A 22,219-nucleotide genomic window follows, 5' to 3' on the forward strand; every position below is an offset into this window, starting at 1 on the left:
CAGTACCAGAAATGACGCAAGATTTTCATGACTCCAATATTTTACCATTCCCACGTAGGAAGCAGAAGGCTAAAACGGATGAGCACTTCAGTAAGTTTGTTGAAGTAATTCAAAAATTATATATCAATATCCCTCTGTTAGATGCTCTACAGGTGCCCACATACACAAGATATATAAGGGACATCCTCAACAACAAACAACCATTGCCCACCATTGAAGTAATCAAACTAATGGAAGAGTGTAGTGCGGCCATCCTCAACATGTCACCAGAAAAGAAGGATCTAGGATGCCCCACCATTGATTCTTCAATTAGAGATCAATATTTCAATAACGCGTTGTGTGACCTTGGAGCAAGTGTCAGTGTGCCTACATCTAGCCTGCTATCCAATAGGAATTGCTGAGGACATTCCAGTCAATATCAAAGGATTCTTTATACCAGTCAACTTTGTGATTTTGGAAATGCATCCAGACTCGAAGGTGTCACTCATTCTTGGAAGACCCTATCTGAGCACTGCAAATGCCCACATTAACGTCGGCATTGGAGAAGTCAAGTTCAACTTTAATGGACAAGAAGAACGTTTCTATTCAGATCAAGGCCTGAGATGATAAGTGAAGAAGGACATGAAAAGACATTAGGGACATCATCCTCTAGATAGGATGACACCTTTGAAGATTAAGATAAGAATTTTGGACTTTAAAATCCAAACCCTCGCCGTAACGTAACTCGGTATTCATCGGTATTTACTTTCTTGCATAAGTAGTTTTTCTCTTAGCATATTTACTTTATGATCATCGGCATTCATATGAAAACAAAATAAAAATATAAAAAAATATTTACACCCCATGTAACTAATTTTTACGGAGTGAAAACCCGAAAGAATTTTTTACTGTGGTGGCTTAAAAAATATTACCCCTAATTTTCCATGCAAGATTGCTTCACAATGGTAATTTTATTTTTTTGCATAGTAAAATCTTTCTTACCATGGGCCCACAAATTCCATGAGATTTACCATGGGATTTACTTGATTCTCTTTGTATTGCCACCATCCAATATTGCATCAATCAGATTTTTGAAACGAGAGGATGAGAATTCAGCTTGAGAATGCAACAGAATTAGAATAGTATAAGCACCTTCAGTGAGACCCACAAGGCCACAAGTGGGGCCAGCCGGCACCACACCCTAGGCTGGCCGGCCTGCCTCCTCCTCCCCTATAAATTTCCATCTCCCGCTACCTTCTCTCACACCACAACTCTCCTACCTTCTTTTCCCAGTGAGTTTCAATTCTAAGCTGCTGTTAGCCCAAAATATTTAGAAAAGAGGAGAGTTATAAAGAGAGAAGAAAAGAGTTACTAAAATCTTAAAAGTCCCGAGACTAGGCCTAAAATTAAAGACTAGAGAGAAGTACTATAAAATCTGTTTTAGAAACCCTCTAGCAAGCTAACCCTCGAACGATTAACCCATGGACAGCTAACCCCCTAACTACTTATTCTAACCCATATTTGTAGTTCCTCTTTGTGTTTTTCTGTTCCTTGTGTGACAAGATGTCATTCTTTGGTTTCGGGTGTATGACCAGAAGCCGTTCCAGGAGGACTAGTTACGATATGGACACAGATACTCCTGCTTCATCATCAAGAGCTTCACCAGCACATCCTTCCACTGAGGGCACTATCAACAAGCTCATGGTGGAGAAGGATGTCCGGTTGTGTGGCCAAATGGAGAAGGACAAGCTCTGGAATATCAAGGATAGGGAATACAAGTTGACAACAGTTTCCCATCCTCAACTCCTATGAGATACAGGTATGAACATCGAGTTCAATGAATTTTTTGCCACAATAAGTTGGAAGAATTTTGTTCCAATTAATGAGCTAGGTGTTAAGCTGCTCACAATGGAATTTTTGTGCACTTTGCAATTTCTCGAAGCTAGGGCTAGGGGTAAGTTTTCGCTTATTTAATAGGCAATTTACATGCACTTGGAGAAGACTTAGTGATTTACCGGGGTTTGATTCAGATTGTGTTTTTGACTTAAGTGTTGCTCTTCCTGATTTTTGAAAGAACAGTTTTGGAAAGAAATTGCTGATAAGGACACCTATCTTAGACCCAGGAATAATGAATTCCAATTACCTACCCTCCGTTTTATCCACAGATTTATATCCTCAACTCTATTTCCTCAACTAGAAACTCAAACTTTTAGGGAAGATGAGTTGAAAATACTCTTTGCAATTATGAATAAGCAAAAGGTATCTCCTATTATGGCTATGATGTATTAGTAGTTAGAGGTCTTTGGGCCCATCAAAGGGGACATTGAGTGTACATCCTTGGTTTTCCGCATAGCTGCTAGATTAGGGTTAACAAATAATTGTGTTTTCTCTTATATCTCTGATCCTCGCCCTACAATAGATTTTGATTTCTTTAAGCAGGCTTAGATTCTAAAAAACCAACAATATTATTTATATGAGATATCACGGTATGTTTATTGAGATCCCGCTTCCTAACCTGGGGCTCAGAATCTATACCACTAGAAACTATCTTATTGGCTTGCAGCCTTCACCCCTAAATAGGAGTACATCTGCCCGACATGTGAATGCACCATGCATTACTACAGAGAAGATCCAGCACCAGGGTTGGCATACACTGATCAACCAGGCACATCAAGGCAATATCACCAATGGACACCCTCACCATCACACCATTTTGAAGGATCTTCCCAAGATTTTGAGGAGAGGCACAGAAGATCAAGATCGCAAGATTCTCAGCCCAGACGTGGATCGTCCAGGACCATCGCACAGACATCAAGACCCACCAAGACACTCTGTCTCAAGTAAAGAGGGTCAACTGGCTCATCTGAATCTTCAAATAGATACTATCTCCGAAGAGCAAGCCAACATCAGCCAAACACTTATTGAATAGCAACAGTGGAATACCCAGTGTGGTGAAACTTTGAACAATATACAGCAAAACTAGGCCAAAGATGGATGGAATTGGGAAGCCTTCTACGCCATTCCTCAGTTCCACCCATATAGGTCGCCTCCTTAGTGACACCCTTGGGAAGGAGTTCTCAAGGTCTCTCCATCAACAAATTCTATGACACCGGCAACAGCAAGCTTGGGAGAGGAGCCCCCAAGTCTTTTCTTCTCCCTAATTTGAGATAGGAGATCTCAAGTTCATGCTACATCACCTTTCGGGAGGTAACTCGAGAGCCAGGTATCCCGTAAAACCCTAGTAGTTATCTTATTATAATTTGTTTCCATCTAGATAATAAATAAAACCAAATCAAAAGATTATATTTTCTTTATTATTAAGAAAAAGATCAAAACCCAAAAAGAAACTTGAAAGTGGAAACCATGATGTAAATGATGAATAGTTGCTCTGCCTGAATTCCTTTAAAAGTACATAGTATTCAGTCTTGAATTCTCCTGAGTTTTGGATCTGACTGTTCTGATTTAAGAATTTACTCTAATCTAAAACTTGTGAGTAGCAGTTGCTTGATCTAAGTCTAAGTAATTGGCGGATATGATATAGAAAGTTTCAGCTGTTATCCTCTTGTTCTAAGAGATACTTGAAATTTGGAGATTTATATTTTGAAAACTTGAAACTATCACATGATGAGTTCTTGTATGATGAGAGCTTTAATTCATACCATAGCTTTATACATACATATTTGTTAGAATAGGAAAACCAGCTCATAAGCTACTTGTTTTGTGTTGAGTTTGGTCAACCTGTGTTAGACCCTTATTGAGAGGTTCATCATGCTCTAAAGATCAAGAAGATTACACTTTACACCCCTTGCTACTTCTATCCTGGAAGTACGCACCACCATATTCACCTATTTAGATCCACTCAAAAATGTTATGCTCCTACATTGGGAGTAAACACCAAAAATATATTTCCATAGGTTTTTCCTTGATTGCTAGCCAAACACTCAAAAATAGTGCTCTAATTTATTGTTTATCCTCTCGAAGAGTTTTTCATCACAAATTGGGCTATTATGATTTGTTCTTAAAAAAGAGAGAAAAAATAAGAAGATAGAAAGAAAGAAAGAAGAAATCCCCTGTTCCTCAAAATTTCAAACTGAGAGAAGTACTTTTGTAAATGAACATTATAGAATTATTCTTTCACCCTTCCTCTTCACAAATAATCTCTACCATAAATATTCATTTGAAACTACACATGCACATCTTGATCTAAGGGTATGGTCTCCCCTCCGAGGATCCTGGTTTGAGTATTGGCGATATATGCAAGATAAGTATGTTGTATCCTCTAATTACCTTCAGCTCCACATAAGCCTTAGTTATAGGGAGAGAAGAGGGAAGATACAATGATCAGTACCTTAGGAAGAAATCCACAAATACCACACATGAGAGGCTTGAAAGGATCATACAAAGGAATCTCTAAGCTTTATTTTGAAAACTTTGCAAAACTCTAGAAATAAGGTTGATCAAAGAATTCGAAATAGTACTTGACTATACTATTTTGTCTTTCAATTACTCAAGACCTAAGTAACAACAATAAGATCTATAGTTGAAGGAAACATGGGTAAGTTTGAAGATTGAACTGTTTATCCATTGTTTGGTAGAAGAATTCCTTGTTTGAATATTTGTGTACCTTTAAGGTGTGAAAGCATTGCAACAACTCCTGATACATCACGGTAATTTGCTAAGGGACTAGCAAAAGGCAAGCTTGGGGAGCATATTGATGGTCCTTAATGTCAACAATATACTTTCAATTAATGCACAACATAATGGCAAAAGAGTTATTAATGCTTAGTTGTAGGGATTATTCTAACAAGTTCCACGAGTTGTGTTGCTTTTACCTATTTTGCAGGATCATTGACACTTCACCACATCAAAGTGTTATAAATGATGTAACCGAGCACACCATTATAAAGGGCTCATCAAGACAATCAAAACAGACATATCACTTGCTATATTTCGATACGACCAAGAATTCTCTAGAATACTCTCGAAGAATCACCAAACAAGAGTTTTATGGACTAACATGATAATTTCCACAACTTTGGTGATTTGTGAATTTTCAAGGATAAAAATAGAAAGAGTAGGAGCCAAGGAACCAAACCAAATCATGTCTCAATTCCACAAGAATTGATGGGAAAGTTCTAGAGGACACCGGAAGACAAAGGAGCGAAACAAGAGCACAGCGACAGACAGGTGGGGCCGGCCGACCCCACCAGCCAAGCCGACCGGCCTGGTCCCCTGGAAGTGACCTCCGCTTCACGTGACGGCTTCCAACTGACCACTATGGTGCATCTCGACCCTTGTTCTATGTCAGTTTGATCCGGCTACGGTTCATCCCACTAGGCTATATAAGCACGGGTAGACCCCCTGTGGCAATGAATCATCAATGATAAGTCGATCTCTCATTCAGAAGGCTAGAGAGAAAAGCTAAGGTTTCTAATTAAAATATTAGATCTCCACTTCAAGTTTAGGGTTAGATCTAGTTAGATACAAGTAGAGTTGAGCATGGCTCAGGATTCCAGATTGATGTCAGGAGATTTGGTAATATTTATTATCATATCTTGTAATTATGACTTTATGGTATTTCAATATCATTATGTTCTTGTTTATTCGGTTCTTACCTTATTCTAGTTCTATCTTTGATATAGTCTTGATTGATAACTAGTTTAGACTGAAGGATTATGAGGATGCTATGCTAGACAGAAAACAAAAATTTCAACCTCAAAAACCAGGATCAACTGCTAGTTATAGATCACATGATTACCACTAGACGCATAGGTGCAGCGGAAGCGACTCAGTGTAATCGTGCACATAGTAGCAGTGTCGTACAATTGCGTGGTTGTCCACCACATCAATCCCTCTCGTGCGGTTCGTCCTTGTGCTCCAGATGCAACACCTTCGAGGTGTCTCACACGTGCAGGGAAGAAGCATCGTGCCTCCAGACTGCTAGGTCCACGAGGAGCAATAGGCGCAAGCATGGATGCGTGGCGGCAACTGTCTAATTGCATGAGTTCACCCTGGTTGTGCCCCCTCCCTCTCTTATATAGGTGTCCCCTAATCAGCCCCGAGCTGGACGCCCAATTAGAAAACCCTAAGCCTTGTCTAATTCTAGTCCAACCCGAATTAGGATTCTAGCCCCTTTAGCGTGTGTCCCTATGGGTTCAAATACATATAGACATGGGCCAAGTACCCTTTACTCGCCCAATAGTTGACAATGGCCTCTAGCAAGGCGTGACAACTCCTACACGCATGCAAAGATCATATCAGACAAACCATTGCAAACACATACATGTTATTTCCACACGATACTTGGTCCAACTCATGGGTTAACACTTAACCCAAGCAAGGCCATGCATTTGTTGATCCAATCACTTAAATGATCTAGTGATATCTCTCTCACATAGAGAGGGGTAAGTTCCATTTTGATTATCTATGTCTCACAGCATATTTCCCGACAAACACAAAGACCACCTTTATAACTACCCTATTATAGAGTAGTGTTTAATAGTCCCTAAGTAGGTCATTTCACATCTTGAGAACATACGATAATCTCAGGTCTAAGGACATAACGTACATGATGTATAAAAAGATAATAAGAACATCTCACGTAGGGTCAGTCCAGCGACATGTCATACATGTACCCACATTATTAGTTTGACATCTCTATGTCTATGACTTGTGAAACATAGTCATCAACTAATACATGTGCTAATCTAATATTCATGTGTGTCCTCAGATGAACTCTGATCAGAGACAACTTTAGAATAACCATACAAGTAAAAGAGTTTCACAAAAAATTCACATAATTGTAAATCGATACAAGTTTGTCTATAATAGATATTCATCAAACTCATAATATATGTCATGGATACAATCACAATATCATCATCTCAATTATTACCTCTAGGACATATTCCCAACAGTCTCCCACTTGCACTAGAGTTAATCTCGAAGATATCTAATACCCATAGACCTCAAGTGTGCCTCATGCTTAGGCTGTGGAAGAGCCCTTGTCAAAGGATCTGCAATATTTAAATCCATATGTATCTTGAACATCTTAATTTCACCCCGCCTAACGAACTCTCAAATGAGGTGAAACTTCTACAGCACATGTTTGTTGTTTTGGTGATTCCTAGGCTCCTTAGCCTACACAATCGCCCCATTGTTGTCACAAGGTAGATTCAATAGGCTCGACGCATTTGGAAACACACCAAGTTCAATGAGGAACCTCCTCATCCAAACACCTTCCTTCGCAGATTCAGAAGCTGCGATGTACTCAGCCTCTATTGTAGAATCGATCACTGTCGCCTGCTTGGAACTTTTCCAGCTGACTGCACCACCATTTATTGTGAACACAAAACTTGATTGAGAGTGTGAATCCTCTATGTCAGTTTGGAAGCTAGCATCAGTGTAATCATTTACAACAAGCTCCTCCTCACCTCCATAGATTAAGAACACATCTTTAGTCCTTCTCAAGTACTTAAGAATGGTTTTAACAAGTGTCCAATGACTTTCACCTAGATAGCTTGGTACCTGCTCGCAACACTTAGAGCATATGAGACATTTGGGTGAGTACATATCATGTCATACATGATGGAACCAATTGCCGAAGCATATGGAACCTTACTCATGTGTTTGCACTCTTCATCTGATGAAGGACAGTGCTTATCGCTAAACCGCATACCATGTGACATAGGCAAGAACCCTCTTTTAGATTGTTCCATGTTGAACCATTTCAACACCTTGTCTATGTACGTAGCTTAGCTTAATCCTATTAGCCTTTTGGATCTATCTCTATAGATCTTAATGCCCAAAATGTATTCTACTTCTCCTAAATCCTTCATAGAAAAACTATTATTCAGTGAAGTCTTTACCAATCACAACATTGGAATGTCATTCCCAATCAATAATATGTCATCCACATATAAGCTTAGAAATACAATAGCGCTCCCACTTTATTTCTTATAAACATAAGGTCCTTCTTCATTCTGACGGAAGCCAAATCCTCTAACCACTTCATCAAAACAAATATTCCAACTCCGAGATGCTTGCTTTAATGCATAAATGGATTTTTTAAGCTTGCATATTTTTCTAGCATTATTAGGATCAATAGAACCTTTGGGCTGTATCATATACACATCCTCTTCCAAATTTCCATTCAGAAAGGTTGTTTTAACATCCATCTGCCATATCTCATAATCAAAATATGCAGCGATTGCTAGAATGATCTAGATAGATTTAAGCATCGCTACTGGCGAGAAAGTCCCATCGTAATCAATTCCTTGAACTTGCCTAAAACCCTTTACAACAAGTCGAGCATTATAGACGTGAACATTTCCATCCATATCTTTTTTTCTTTTTATAGATCCATTTGCACTCTATGGGTCTAACCCCACCAAGTGGATCAACCAAGTTCCAAACTTGATTGTCTCTCATGGAATCTATCTCGGATCTCATGTCACTTTGCCATTTCTTAGAATCTAGGTCCATCATTGCTTCTGCATAATTTGTAGGTTTGTCATCGTCTAACAATAACAATTCCCCAAGCAATTCGCAAAGTCTTACTGATCTTCGTGGTTATGGTGGTGTTTCTACGACCATGGGAACTTGTTCTGCTATGTTAGCTTCATTCCCAACTAGTTCATCTTGAAATTCTTCAAGATAAACCTTTTGTCCATTTTTCTCCCTTTTGAAAAACTCTTTCTCTAAGAAAACTCTATTTCGAGTAACAAACACTTTGCCCTCTATCTGGTTATAGACATAATACCCTAAAGTTTCATTTGGGTATCCTACGAAAAAGCACTTGTCCGATTTGGGTGTTAGTTTATCCAATATAAGTCGTTTAACATAAACTTCACAACCCCAAATTTTTAGAAAAGACAAACTGAGACACTTACCAGTCCACATCTCATATGGTGTCTTAACTACAGACTTAGATGGTACCCTATTTAAAGTAAAAGCGGTTGTTTCTAGAGCATATCCCCAGAACAATAAAGGTAGGTCTGACTGGCTCATCATAGACAAAACCATGTCCAACAAAGTTCGATTACGTCGCTCAGACACGCCATTCCTCTGAGCTGTTCCAGGTGGCGTAAGTTGTGGAACAATTCCATAACTTTTTAGATGATTGCTAAATTCATGACTCAAATATTTGCATCCACGATTAGACCGCAAAGCCTTAATTTTCTTGCCACGTTGATTCTCTACTTCATTCTGAAATTCTTTGAACATTTCCAATGTTTCAGACTTATGCTTCATTAAGTAGACATATCCATATCTACTAAAATCATGAGTAAAAGTTATGAAGTATTGGAATCTGCCTCTAGCTGTTGTGCTCATTGGTCCACATACATCAGTATGTACAAGTTCCAACAAGTCAGACGCTCTCTTAGGAAAACCTGTGAAAGGCGCCTTGGTCATCTTTTCTAGTAAGCAAGACTCACATGTCTCGTATGATTCAAAATCAAATGAAGTTAAAAGCCCATCATCATGGAGCCTCTTCATGTGATTCTCACTTATATGACCCAAACAACAATGATATAATTTGGACTGAACTCATTAAGCTGACGCCTTTTAGCACTAACATTATAGATATGTGCATCATCAAGATTTAAAATAAATAACCCATTCACAATGGATGCATACGCCACAAATATGTCATTTTTAGAGATCACACAACCATTTTCTTTACTCGCAAATGAATAACCTTCCTTCATCAAACATGAAGGTGACACAATGTTTTGACTTATACTAGGAACAAAATAAAAATTATTCAATTCCAAAATAAATCCCGATGGTAGATGGAGTTGCATCGTCTCAACGTTCAACGTAGCAACTCTTGCATTATTGCCCAAACAGAAATTAACTTCTCCCTTTTCAACGCTTCTACTTCTTATCATTCTCTGCATCGTATTGCAAACATGAGCAACTGATCTGGTATCAAATACCCAAGAATTAATATAAGAGTTAGCAAGGAAAATTTCTATAACATAAACAACAAGTGTATGAGCAGCGGGATTACCTTTACTGCCGCCATCCTTTAAGGATGCCAAGTACAACTTGCAGTTTCTCTTCTAGTGACCTTTCCCCTTACAGTAAAGCACTCAACATCAGCATCTAGGCTAGCCTTGGGGCGTAGGTGGGTTTGGCTTATGGATCTCATCCTTAGCCTTACTCTTTTTTTCTTCCAAGAGTTGCCCTTCTTTCTCTTAAAGTTAGGCTTGTTTTCGATAGCCAATACTTGGCTACTGACTGTACTTTTCTTGATGTTAGCCTCTGTTGTTTTTAGCATGCCATACAATTCATTCAAGCCCTTCTCCACCCCATGCATATGGTAGTTTGAGATGAAGTTTCCATAACTAGGTAGAAGAGACGAGAGAATGAAATCAGTAGCCAACTCTTGGCCAATTGAGAAGCCTAGCTTCTCCAACCTCTGAGTGTAACCAACCATCTTGATTACATGTGGGCCAACTGTTGTGCCCTCTTCTAGCTTGCATTCAACAAAAGCATTTGAGACTTAGAACCTTTCAGTCCTAGCCTTAGCTTGGAACATATCATTAAGCGCTATGCTTATATCATACACTGCATGATTATTTTTGTACTGCATCTGCAGCTTAGGTTCCATACAAGCAAGCATGAGGCAACTCACTTCAAGATCAGCATCACATGCTCTCTTGTAAGCATTCTTCTCTGCAGCAGGTGCTTCTAGTAATGGGGTGTCTAGAATCTCTTCCTTTTTCTCAACCCCGAGAACAATTCTCAGGTTGTGGATCCAATCCGCATAGTTCATTCCATTCAACTTATATTTCTCAAGAATTGAGCGCAAAGTAAATGTTTGATTGGTGGGCGCCATTAATCTACAATAGAAGCAATACAAAATACTAAGACAACATATCCAAGATAGAGTAAATAATATTCAATAAAATCTACTCCCACTAAAATCAATATACCTGGATTGATACTTAGTGATTCAAGACCCACTACTAACAAGTATACTAGTGAGCTTTAGCATCACCGCTAGTAGACATGGTAGATCGGTAAGCAACTCCTTGCTAATCATATCACATATGACTCTTGTTGTTGGGGTGACATCTCTATGCTTGTGTTGCCCAACTACTTATGCTACAAGGTCCCTAACCATTAGGATGACCTTGTTCAAGTAACCAACCCTTCTGTAGTAAGCATCCGATAAGAACTTGCCTAGTCGAGGAAAACCAGTGGCACCCTGATTTCATAGACCTACCACTGATTCTACAAGACACATGATAGTGTAGGGTTTAGGGAAGCATTTAACTTAAACATTGTTGAGGGATCATTCTACTTCACTACCACATGTATGTAGACAAAAAACATCATCACATATGAAGTAGAACATAGTAAGAACGGCATTAACACAGATTTGACTTGGTATAGCCCTTTATCACTTTAGAGATCTCCATCTCCATCTATCTGTTCATCATGGTGATCTCCATCTCCATGATCCATGTACTCCATCCTCCAGTAATGATTCCACCAAGACTAGCTATCACTAACGCAAGGCAGCGAATTAAAATTACATAGTCACGGGTAGGATCATCATAGATTGGCACGCAAGCCATTACATCAGATGGACAACATCTATGTGGCTCCAGCCATATTGTCATTCTCATGGCATGCAAGCAATGAATTTATTACATACATGCATCACATACACATAAGGGCTATACCAGTAATGAATCCCAGCAAAACAGAGTTAACTGATTCGGACGTCTAAACTTGTAGGGCCAAAAACTCTAATTTCCAACCTTTTTTGCAATTCTAATTTCACTGAGCATGGTTTCACCATAGAGAATCAGATTTAAAAAAAATCTCTATGATTTTTATTTAGAGATCGTCGCAATCCGAGTTACGGATCAAAAGTTACGACTGTTTTATCGAACAACACTTTTTTCGACAATCCGGCACCCTGCAGTAGATCCCATCTAGTACCGCCCCGCATCATATGTGCTTGGTACTTGACCTAGGGTTCAATTAGATCAATCTAGTTGATCTCTATCTCGCCATGACTAAGTTTATATGTATCACTTAACTTGGATGGCGGAATTCTGACTGGTACGAGTAGATCATTACAATACTAGCACAGCAAGACCATGAACCAAGATCAGAGACTCATCTAAAACTGCACATATCTCTATATGTATCCAATCAAATCTATAACAATGCAGTAATAGATCTGATACCACTGAAGGATTATGGGGATGTTATGCTAGCCAGAAAACAAAAATTTTGACCTCATAAAACAGGATCAATTGCTAGTTATAGATCATGGGATTACCACTAGATGCGCAGCTGTAGCGGAAGCGACTCAATGTAATCATGCACGTAGTAGCAGTGTTGTGCAGTTGCATGGTCATCCACCACGTCAATCCCTCTCGCGCGGTTCGTCCTTGTGCTCTAGATGCAGCACCTCCGAGGTGTCCCACACGTGCAGGGAAGAAGCATCGCGCCTCTGAACTGCTAGGTCCACGAGGAGCAATAGGCACGAGTGTGGGTGAGTGGCGACGACAGCCTAATGGCGTGAGTTCGTCCCGGCCGCGCCCCCTCCCTCTCTTATATAGGCGTCCCCTAATCAGCCCCGAGCTGTAGGCCCAATTAGAAAACCCTAAGCTTTGTCTAATTCGGGTCCAACCCAAATTATGCTTCTAGCCCCTTAATCGTGTGACCGTATTGGTTCACATACATATAGACATGGGTCGAGTACTCTTTACACACCCAATAGTTGATAGGGGCCTCTAGCAAGGCGGGACAACTCCTACACACACGCAAAGACCATATCAGACAAACCACTGCAAACACATACATGTTATTCTCTTGCCACATGATATTTGGTCCAACTCATGGGTTAATACTTAACCCAAGCATGACCATCCATTTGTTAATCCAATCACTTGAGTGATCCATATCACTCTCACATAGAGAGGGGCAAGTTCTATCTTGATTATCTATATCTCACAGCATGTCTCCCAACAAACCTGAAGACCACCTTTATAACTACCCTATTACGGAGTAGAGTTTAATAGTCCCTAAGTAGGTCATTTCACATCTTGAGAACATATGACAATAGCGGGTCTAAGGACATAACATACATGATGCATAAAAAGATAATAAAAACATCTCATGTTGGGTCAGTCCAGCCACATGTCATACATGTGCCCACATTATTAGTTTGACATCTCTATGTCTATGACTTGTGAAACATAGTCATCAACTAATGCATGTGCTAATCTAATATTCATGTGTGTCCTCACATGAACTCTGATCAGAGACAACTTTAGAATAACCATACAAGTAAAAAAGTTTCACAAAAAATTCACATAATTGTCAATCGATACAAGTTTGTCTATAATGGATATTCATCGAACTCATAATATATGTCATGGATACAATCATAATATCATCTCTCTATGATTACCTCTAGGGCATATTCCCAACATAGACATATGTTCTTAGAGCACTTAGTTCAACTCCAAATTGAATTAGGTGGTAGAAATAATGTAGACGTGGGGTCTAGATTATATTTACCTACGAATGCACCCTTTTTCGGGCCATGTGCTAGATCACGAAGGTGACAACTTCATTGAGTCCTATATAGTCCACTCCCTAAATCTAGGCCAAGTAGAACCCGGTTACTTGGGGAAGGATTGCTATATTCTTGAATTCTCTGAAGTAATGTTCCTTATGTTTAGATGGAAGATTGATTTTTGCTATAACTGATAATGAGTAGAATATAAGCCCTAAGACTTAGTAGATAGGATGTGAACTTATGAATTAAAATCTCTAACCATGTCACTTTTTCTATCCTACTTGATCCTACGAGTCATATCTAATTATGGATTCCTTATCATTACCATCATCACCATCATCACCACCATCATCATCACCATCATCATCACCATCATCTGCACCATCATCATCACCATCACCATCACCATCACCATCACCATCACCATCATCATCATCATCATCATCATCATCATCATCATCATCATCATCATCATCATCATCATCATCATCATCATCATCATCATCATCATCATCATCATCATCATCATCATCATCATCATCATCATCATCATCATCATCATCATCATCGGTATTATTATTATTATTGTCGTTGTCTTTGTCGTTGTCGTTGTCGTTGTCGTTATCGTTATCGTCATCGTCATCGTCATCGTCATCGTCATCGTCAATATTATTATTATTAGTGTTATTATTGTTATTATTATTGTTATTATTATTATTATTATTATTGTTATTATTATAATTATTATCATCACCGTTATCTGCCTTACCCATGTTTAGATAGAAGTGGTTAATTGATTTGTATCTAGAGTATGTATTTATAATTCTTTTAGCCATATCAATTTTCTCTTCTAGATCCCTTCTACAAGCTCCTAGTGGTAAAATTATAAATGACGATACCTGACTTTCCTAGGTGAAATGCTACAACAGGAGTATTTTATCCATGTGCTTGCAGATAATTTTTGTTTTATATTTTACAAGTTCCATGATTATAAGTAACACCATATTTCTTATGTCGTGTTAGGGATGACAACCTTGCGGGTGCGGTGTAAGAGATGCCAATAGCAAGTTCATATCAGATACTTACTACAAAAGGGTTTGTTGCTTGAACAAGGTCATCCTAATAGTTAGGGATCTTACAGCATGAGTAGTTGGGCACCAAAGCATAGAGATGCTTCCCAACAGTAAGAGTCATATGTGGTATGATTAGCAAGGAGTTGCTTACCGATCTACCATGTCTTTTAGCGGTGATGCTAAAGCTCACTTGTAGACTTGTTAGTTGTGGGTCTTGAATCACTAAGTTTCAATAGAGGGATATTGATTTTAGTGTGAATATATTTTATTTAATATTATTTACTTTGTCATGGATACATTGTCTTAGTATTTTGCATTAGTTTTGTTGTAGATAAATGGCACCTAATCAACCATTTACTTTGCGTTCATTTCTTGAGAAAGATAAGTTGAATGGAGCAAACTATGCGGATTGGATTTGCAACCTTAGAATTGTTCTCTAGGCTAAGAAAAAGGAAGAAATTCTAGACACCCTATTACCAGATGAGCATGTTGATAATGCACCTGCTGTAGAGAAAAACGCTTACAAGAGAGCATGTGATACTGATCTTGAAGTAAGTTGCCTTATGCTTGCTTGTATGGAACTAGATCTATAGATGTAGTTCGACAATAACCATACAATATATGATATGATCGTGACACTGAATGTATGTTCTAGACTTAAGCCAAGACTGAAATGTTCAATGTCTCAAAGGCTTTTGTTGAGACCAAGCTGGCAGAGGGCACAACAGTTGGGCCACATGTGATCAAGATGGTTGGTTACACTTAGAGGTTGGAGAAGCTAGGCTTCCCAATTGGCCAAGAGTTGGCTACTGATTTCATTCTCACATCTCTTCCACCCAGCTATGGTAACTTTATCTTGATCAACCATATACCATGGAGTGGAGAAGGGCTTGAATGAGTTATGTGGCATGCTTAAGACAACAGTAGCCATGTGATGGCGGTCCAAAACAAGCCTAACTTCAAGACAAATGAGGGCAATTCTTGGAAGAAGAAGGGCAAGGCTAAAGATGGGATCTCTAAGCCAAACCCACATGTGCCTAAGGCTGGACTACCTGCTCATGATGAGTGCTTTCAATGTAAGGAGAAACCTAACTGGATGCAAGGTGTATTTGGCATCCTTAAAGGATGGCGGCAGTAAAGGTACTCTCGTAGCTCATACACTTGTTGTTTATGTGACAAACATTTTCCTCGCTAATTCTTATATTAATTCTTAGGTATTTGATACTGGATCGGTTGCTCATATTTTTCAATACGATGCAGGGAATGGTAAGAAGTAGAAGCATTGAAAAGGGAGAAGTTGATTTTTGAGTGGGCAATGATGCAAGAGTTTCTATGTTGAACATCAAGACGATGCAACTCCACCTCCCATCAGGATTTATTTTGGAATTGAAAAATTGTTATTTTGTTCCTAGTTTATGTCGAAACATTGTGTCACCTTCAAGTTTGATGAAGGATGGTTATTCATTTGCGAGTAAAGATAATGGTTGTGTGATCTATAAGAATGACATGTTTGTGGATTTTGCATCCATTGTGAATGGGTTATTTATCTTAAATCTTGATGATGCACCTATCTGTAATATAAGTGCTAAAAGGCCCTAGCTTAATGAGTTAAGTCCTACCTATTTGTGGCATTGTCGTTTAGGTCACATAAGTGAGAATCGTATGAAGAGGCTCCATTCTGATGGGCTTTTAACTTTGTTTGATTTTGAATCATAGGAGACATGTGAAGATTGCTTATTGGGAAAGATGACCAAGGTGCCTTTCATAGGTTTTCTTGAGAGGGCATCTGACTTATTAGAACTTGTACATACTGATGTATGTGGACTAATAAGTACGATAACTAGAGGCAGATTCCAATACTTCATAACTTTCATTGATGATTTTAATAGATATGGATATGTCTACTAATGAAGCATAAGTCTGAGACATTTGCAAAGTTCAAAGTGTTTCAAAATGAAGTAGAGAATCAACGTGGCAAGAAAATTAAGGCCTTGTGATCTGATCATGGAGGAGAATATTTGAGGTATCAATTTAGCAATCATCTAAAGAGTTGTGGAATTATTCCACAGCTTACGCCACCTAGAACACCTCAGAGGAATGGCGTGTTTGAGTAATGTAATTGGACTTTGTTGGACATGGTTTGGTCAATGATGAGCCAGTCAAACCTAGTATCATTTTTGGGATATACTCTAGAAACATACTCTTGCACATTAAATTTTGTACCATCTAAGTCCATAGTTTAGACACTATATGAGATCTAGACAGGTAAGAGTCTTAGTTTGTCTTTTCTAAAAATTTGGGGTCATGAAGTTTATTTCAAATGACTTATGTCAGATAAACTAACACCCAAGTCGGACAAGTGCTTTTTCATTGGATACCCAAAGGAAACTTTAGCGTATTACGTCTATAACCAATCATAGGGCAAAGAGTTTGTTGCTCGAAATGGTGTTTTCTTAGAGAAAGAGTTTTTCAAAAGAGAGAAAAGTGGACAGAAGGTGTATCTTGAAGAAGTTCAAGATGAGCTAGATAGGAAGGACTCTACGAGTGATGCTAATGTAGCAGAACAAGTTGAGATACTCATGGCAATAGAAATACCATCGCAGCCATGAAGGTCAGTGAAAATCCACGAACTACGTGGGGATTTGTTATTGTTAGATGATGACGAACCTGCGACTTATGCAGAAGCAATGTTGAACCCAGATTCTGAGAAATGGCAAAGTGCCATGAGATCCAAGATGGATTCCATGAGAGACAATCAAGTTTGGTACTTGGTTGACCCACATGATGGGGTTAGACCCATAGAGTGCAAATGGATCTATAAAAAGGATATGGATGGAAATGTTCACGTCTATAAAGCTCGACTTGTTGCAAAAGGTTTTCGGCAAGTTCAAGGAATTGACTATGACGAGACATTCTCGCCACTAGCAATGCTTAAATCTATCCAGATCATTCTAGCAATAGCTACTTATTTCAATTATGAGATATATGGCACATGGATGTTAAAACAACCTTTTTAAATGGAAATTTGGAAGAGGACATGTATATGATACAACCCGAAGGTTTTGTTGATCCAAATAATGCTAGAAAAATATGCAAGCTTAAGAAATTCATGTATGGGTTAAAGAAAGCACCTCAGAGTTGGAACATTCATTTTGATGAAGTAGTCAAAGGGTTTGGCTTCCATTAGAATGAAGAAGAACCTTATGTTTACAAGATAGAAAGTGGCAGTGATGTCACATTTCTAATCTTGTATGTGGATGACATATTATTGATTGCGAATGATATTCTGATGATGCAATTCGTAAAGACTTCACTAAATAATAGTTTTGTATGAAGAATTTAGGAGAAGCAATGTAACACCCTAAAATTTACTCCTTTCGAAATAGAGTTAAAACAATTTGATTATATATTTTTATGCCCATGAAAATATAGGAAAAATAATATTTTTCATTAAATTAAATTTATCGTAAGGCTTAGCAACATTGTTGTGCATACATGTTGGTGCATAAGATTTGATGTTTGCTTGTTACTCCTTTGTGTGTTGAGAGTGAGCAAAGTTTTTGAAATGTGTTTAGTAGATCAATCTTCCTTTATCGGTATGTCTTTATCTTTATCTACAACCAAATTCCTTGTTTCTTAGCTCAAGTTTTATTAGGAGCTTCCTAAAATCGTTTCTTTATCACTCAAAGCACTTCTTTTAGTTCCTCATCCATCAATCAATCTCTATAAACTTTTCGGAAATTTTTCTAGCTTTTGTTCTCAATCTTCTGTGAGCATGATCTATTTTTTAGATGCTCCAATTTATCTCATCATGAGCTCCAAATACTTTATTTGGGTTCCTCATATTCCATAATGTCTCTGAGAATTTTCCTCGAATTTTTGGAGCTTTTGGAGTATTTTTCGTGGCTTAAATAATAATTCTGGATTTTCTTGAATTATTTTATCCATGAAATTAATTAATTCCGAAAATAATAAATCTCTCATTTTTCTCAACGCTCAAGGCCCATGTCTTTATTTATTAATGGGCTTTAATAATTAATTAGGCCTATTAGTAAAGATAAATGGTGCAAATCAATTAGTACCATATCGCTAGTTGACGTGGAGGTGGGGCGTTTTTCTTCCTATATATATGTACCAACCCCTTAGACAAAGCACACCAAAGACTACCATATGGGAAGCCTCTAATTTGAGAATTTCTAAGATAGTAAAATAAAATTTTATTTTCTTCTCTACAACGTGATCGCCCTCAGTTCGGTGTCGATCCGCCCGTCGCCGTGCTTTCCATCTCCGCTTCGTACCTATCTGCGAAATCTCTATTGGTGAGTTTGTTTTCCCCGCATCAAATCATGGTTGTAGGCTTAAGTTTCATGCTCGCCGGCTAGGAGCTCGCTGCTGCCAATGGCTGGCCACCAGGTGTGTGCTCTGCTCCAATTAGTTTACCTTGGTTTCTAAATCAAAATACGTTTTCAATAATTATAAAATTGCCACCAGATTTGTTTAGCTCATAAAATCTTCATTTTAACTCCGATTTGATCTATTCAAATTGTGTTAGATTTGTAATCACAAGATCTACATGTTAGTCTCACTGTTTTACAAGTTTACAACTTTTTATTTTCGTGATCCTATTTAATTAATTATTTTATTAAAGGAAATCTTAGAAAATTCATATCTTTATCGTTATAGCTCCGATTTTCGTGATCTTTACGTCTGTGTGATCGTAGTGCAACGTAGATTCATTTTATAAACTTTTCATCTTTATTTTCTACTGTTGGTGTATTGTTCTAATTATAGGTTTGTTTCCTTTGGTTTCGTGGTCTCTCAAGAAATGATATTAGATGTCTATGTGCTTTGTTCTTAAGTGGCTTACGGGATTGTGTTGATGCAAAAACAGATCTACAAACACAAAGGGCTAATACCCGATTCAAACGTCAAGGCGTGCCAGCCGATTTGACCTTACAATCGACAAAGGTGGTAACTCGAACACTTTGGTCCCGACAACAGCGATGCGCCTGGATGTCACGGCCAAGAGGTGCTCACGCGGAACTTGAGAACACGCCGAGTTTGACTCAACGAATTCCTTAGAACTCGTAGTAAAAGGAAAATATGACAAAGTCGTCGAAAAGTAGATGCTAGAATATGTGTAAAAACTTATGTTTGATTGATTGATAGATTGATTTTTCATTACATTGCCACGGGGTGTATATTTATACCCTGTTTAAAAGAGCTACAACCAGACACGACTAGAACTCGAATTCCAATTTACACGGAATCCGTATACAAAACAAACTCTAATAACTATAGAAAACATTAAATTATCTTCCACAATCCAACCGGTACACCGCCATGAGTCAATCGGTAATCCCTGCGTCTTTCTCCATGACCATCGGCAAACCACCTTTCACAGCAATCGGCAACCACCAGCACTAGTCATCGGCATGAACCCATCACCACTCCTGGACTTGATCATATTCTGTCATTTTCCCATCGGCACCAACCCTCATCGGCAACTCTTCTGTAGATCAGTCACCATTTGTCCGCCTGCCGATTAACTCCAGACACGCGTCTAAAGATATGTGTCTAAAAACGGTGTCAACGCATGCCCCCCAATTTTGGAGTATAAAATCATTAATCTTCCAAAATTCTCCTCAGTAATGATGCCTTTCCGCAATTACTCCTTCTGATCGGTAATCAATTACCAAATCTAAACAACCTCAGCCCGGTTCTCCTGCATGCTCCTCGAATCTCTCAACTTCTCGAACCGAACCTCCCCAGAATACGTTCATCGGCAACATTTCCGTTAGATAAGACTGCCGATGAACCGACCAGGAGATCTTGCACAGTAAGATATCTCCACCACTTACTGTCAAATCACCTGCGCAATCCCTTGATTACCGTGCGAACAGTTACCATATCCACCTGAACACCCTCGGATTTCTTGGATGCGACGAATAGATAAGTCAGTTTTGCCCCTGCCTTGTCCTATAAATACTTCCTTCTCTGGTACTCTTCTTCCATCCTGTCATTCTACAGCCTCATACCCACCTTTCGAGCAGCGGCACTGCTCAAGAACTTCAAGCACTCCGGCAAGGGCTTCCTCCAACAATCTTCCAAGTCTCCGATTTTCTTCTCTTCTCAGGAAGAAATGGCCATCAGCTTCGTCGTCCCTGAGATTAACTCAACACCCCCTCTCTCTTTTTACCATATTCTAGTTGTACTCCTATTCCTCTGCGAATTTATTTACTAAGTACATTTTCTTCTCTTTTTTCTGTCCTTTCGATCTTCAAACCCTTTAGGAATTGGCCGATAAAATTGTGATTCCTACCGATCAAACCCACTTTCAGTGTCTTGGCCCATTGGGAAACCCAGATCCCACCGATCTCATAAATGCAGAGACAAATAGGATTCCTTTTAGAGCCGAAAATTTTTCCTTAGATCTGTGGAAAGATGCTTTGCGTTCCTGGCCCAGTTCCACCAAGGGATGGAAAGATTGGTTCCTGAGAATCGGCAACTCAAATGAAGTCCAATGGGGTGAGCGGAAATTGGACCAATGCATTAGGCTATCCATTGCCGATATGGAGAGAAACGAGTCGCTGCTGATAGCCGCTTCATACTTTTGGTCAGATACCCTCAATGCTTTTGTATTCGGCCATGGTCCTGCTTCTCCTACTCTTGTCGATGTGCTTATGCTCACTGGCTTAGATATATCAACTGCCGATAACAGTCATCTGTTTGATAATAAGCCTAGTTCTAAGGGGGAAACTCGCAGCATCGGCGGTTGGTCTGGGTACATTCAGAAGTAACGAAAAAGAGGACCTGTTGGGGAAAGGGAACACACTATTTTTCTGAATATGTGGCTGAATAAATTCGTATTTTGCGGCCGATCGGTAGGACCAACTTCTGTTTATCTATCGGCAGCAGAGAAATTAGCCGGGGGCGGTCGTTTTCCCCTCGGCCGATATTTGTTAGGCTCTGTCTATCACCTTCTTCATCAAGTAGCTGAAAAGCTTTTGCTAGGCCAACCCATCGGCAACTTAGGGGGACCTTGGTGGTTCATCAATATGTGGCTCAGCGTTCATATGCATAAGCGTCTTGGATTCAATCTCTTCGCACAGCGCCTTCCCAGAGACATAGACGAAGATCATGAACTAGACAAGGAAGAATCGGCAACTCGCTCCCCTTTGAACTACGGTGAGGCCGCCATAGTCATACCTGGTACCGGTGGCAATGAAGACCAGGTCAGTCGATTCTTCCAGACTCTCTATGAGAGTCTGGCCAAAGACCAGCGGGCATGGATGCCGTATGAGGATCTAGAAACTAGATTCCCACTCACTTTCCATCCCTTTGATGATGCCCTCAACAAGGACGATGATCTGATGATGGCAGTTATTACCCCGAGAGCTATACCAGTGAACTTCTTTGGCAGTAGGAAAACTTCCAGCATCACCTACGAATTCTACAATCCATTGGCACTGGCTCGTCAACTGGCCTTTGGACAGCTGCCGATTGCACTCTGCTATGCCGATGTGGTGAAGCCAAAGGAGACCATAACCAGTGGCCTTGAGTGGATCAGAATAGCCCAACTCCCACCAAATGTCGATACGTCAGACATTGA

The 22,219-nt window shown here is 39.2% G+C and overlaps 1 long non-coding RNA gene across 1 annotated transcript; it reads left to right on the forward strand.

The window, feature by feature from the left end:
* On the forward strand, window positions 1,244–5,136 carry LOC110434426. Its single transcript, XR_002451923.1, has 2 exons — window positions 1,244–1,798; window positions 2,543–5,136. It is a non-coding gene; the product is annotated as an uncharacterized LOC110434426 (long non-coding RNA).

This window comes from Sorghum bicolor, chromosome 4 (genome assembly GCF_000003195.3).
Source record: "Sorghum bicolor cultivar BTx623 chromosome 4, Sorghum_bicolor_NCBIv3, whole genome shotgun sequence".
Classification (NCBI taxonomy): domain Eukaryota; kingdom Viridiplantae; phylum Streptophyta; class Magnoliopsida; order Poales; family Poaceae; genus Sorghum; species Sorghum bicolor.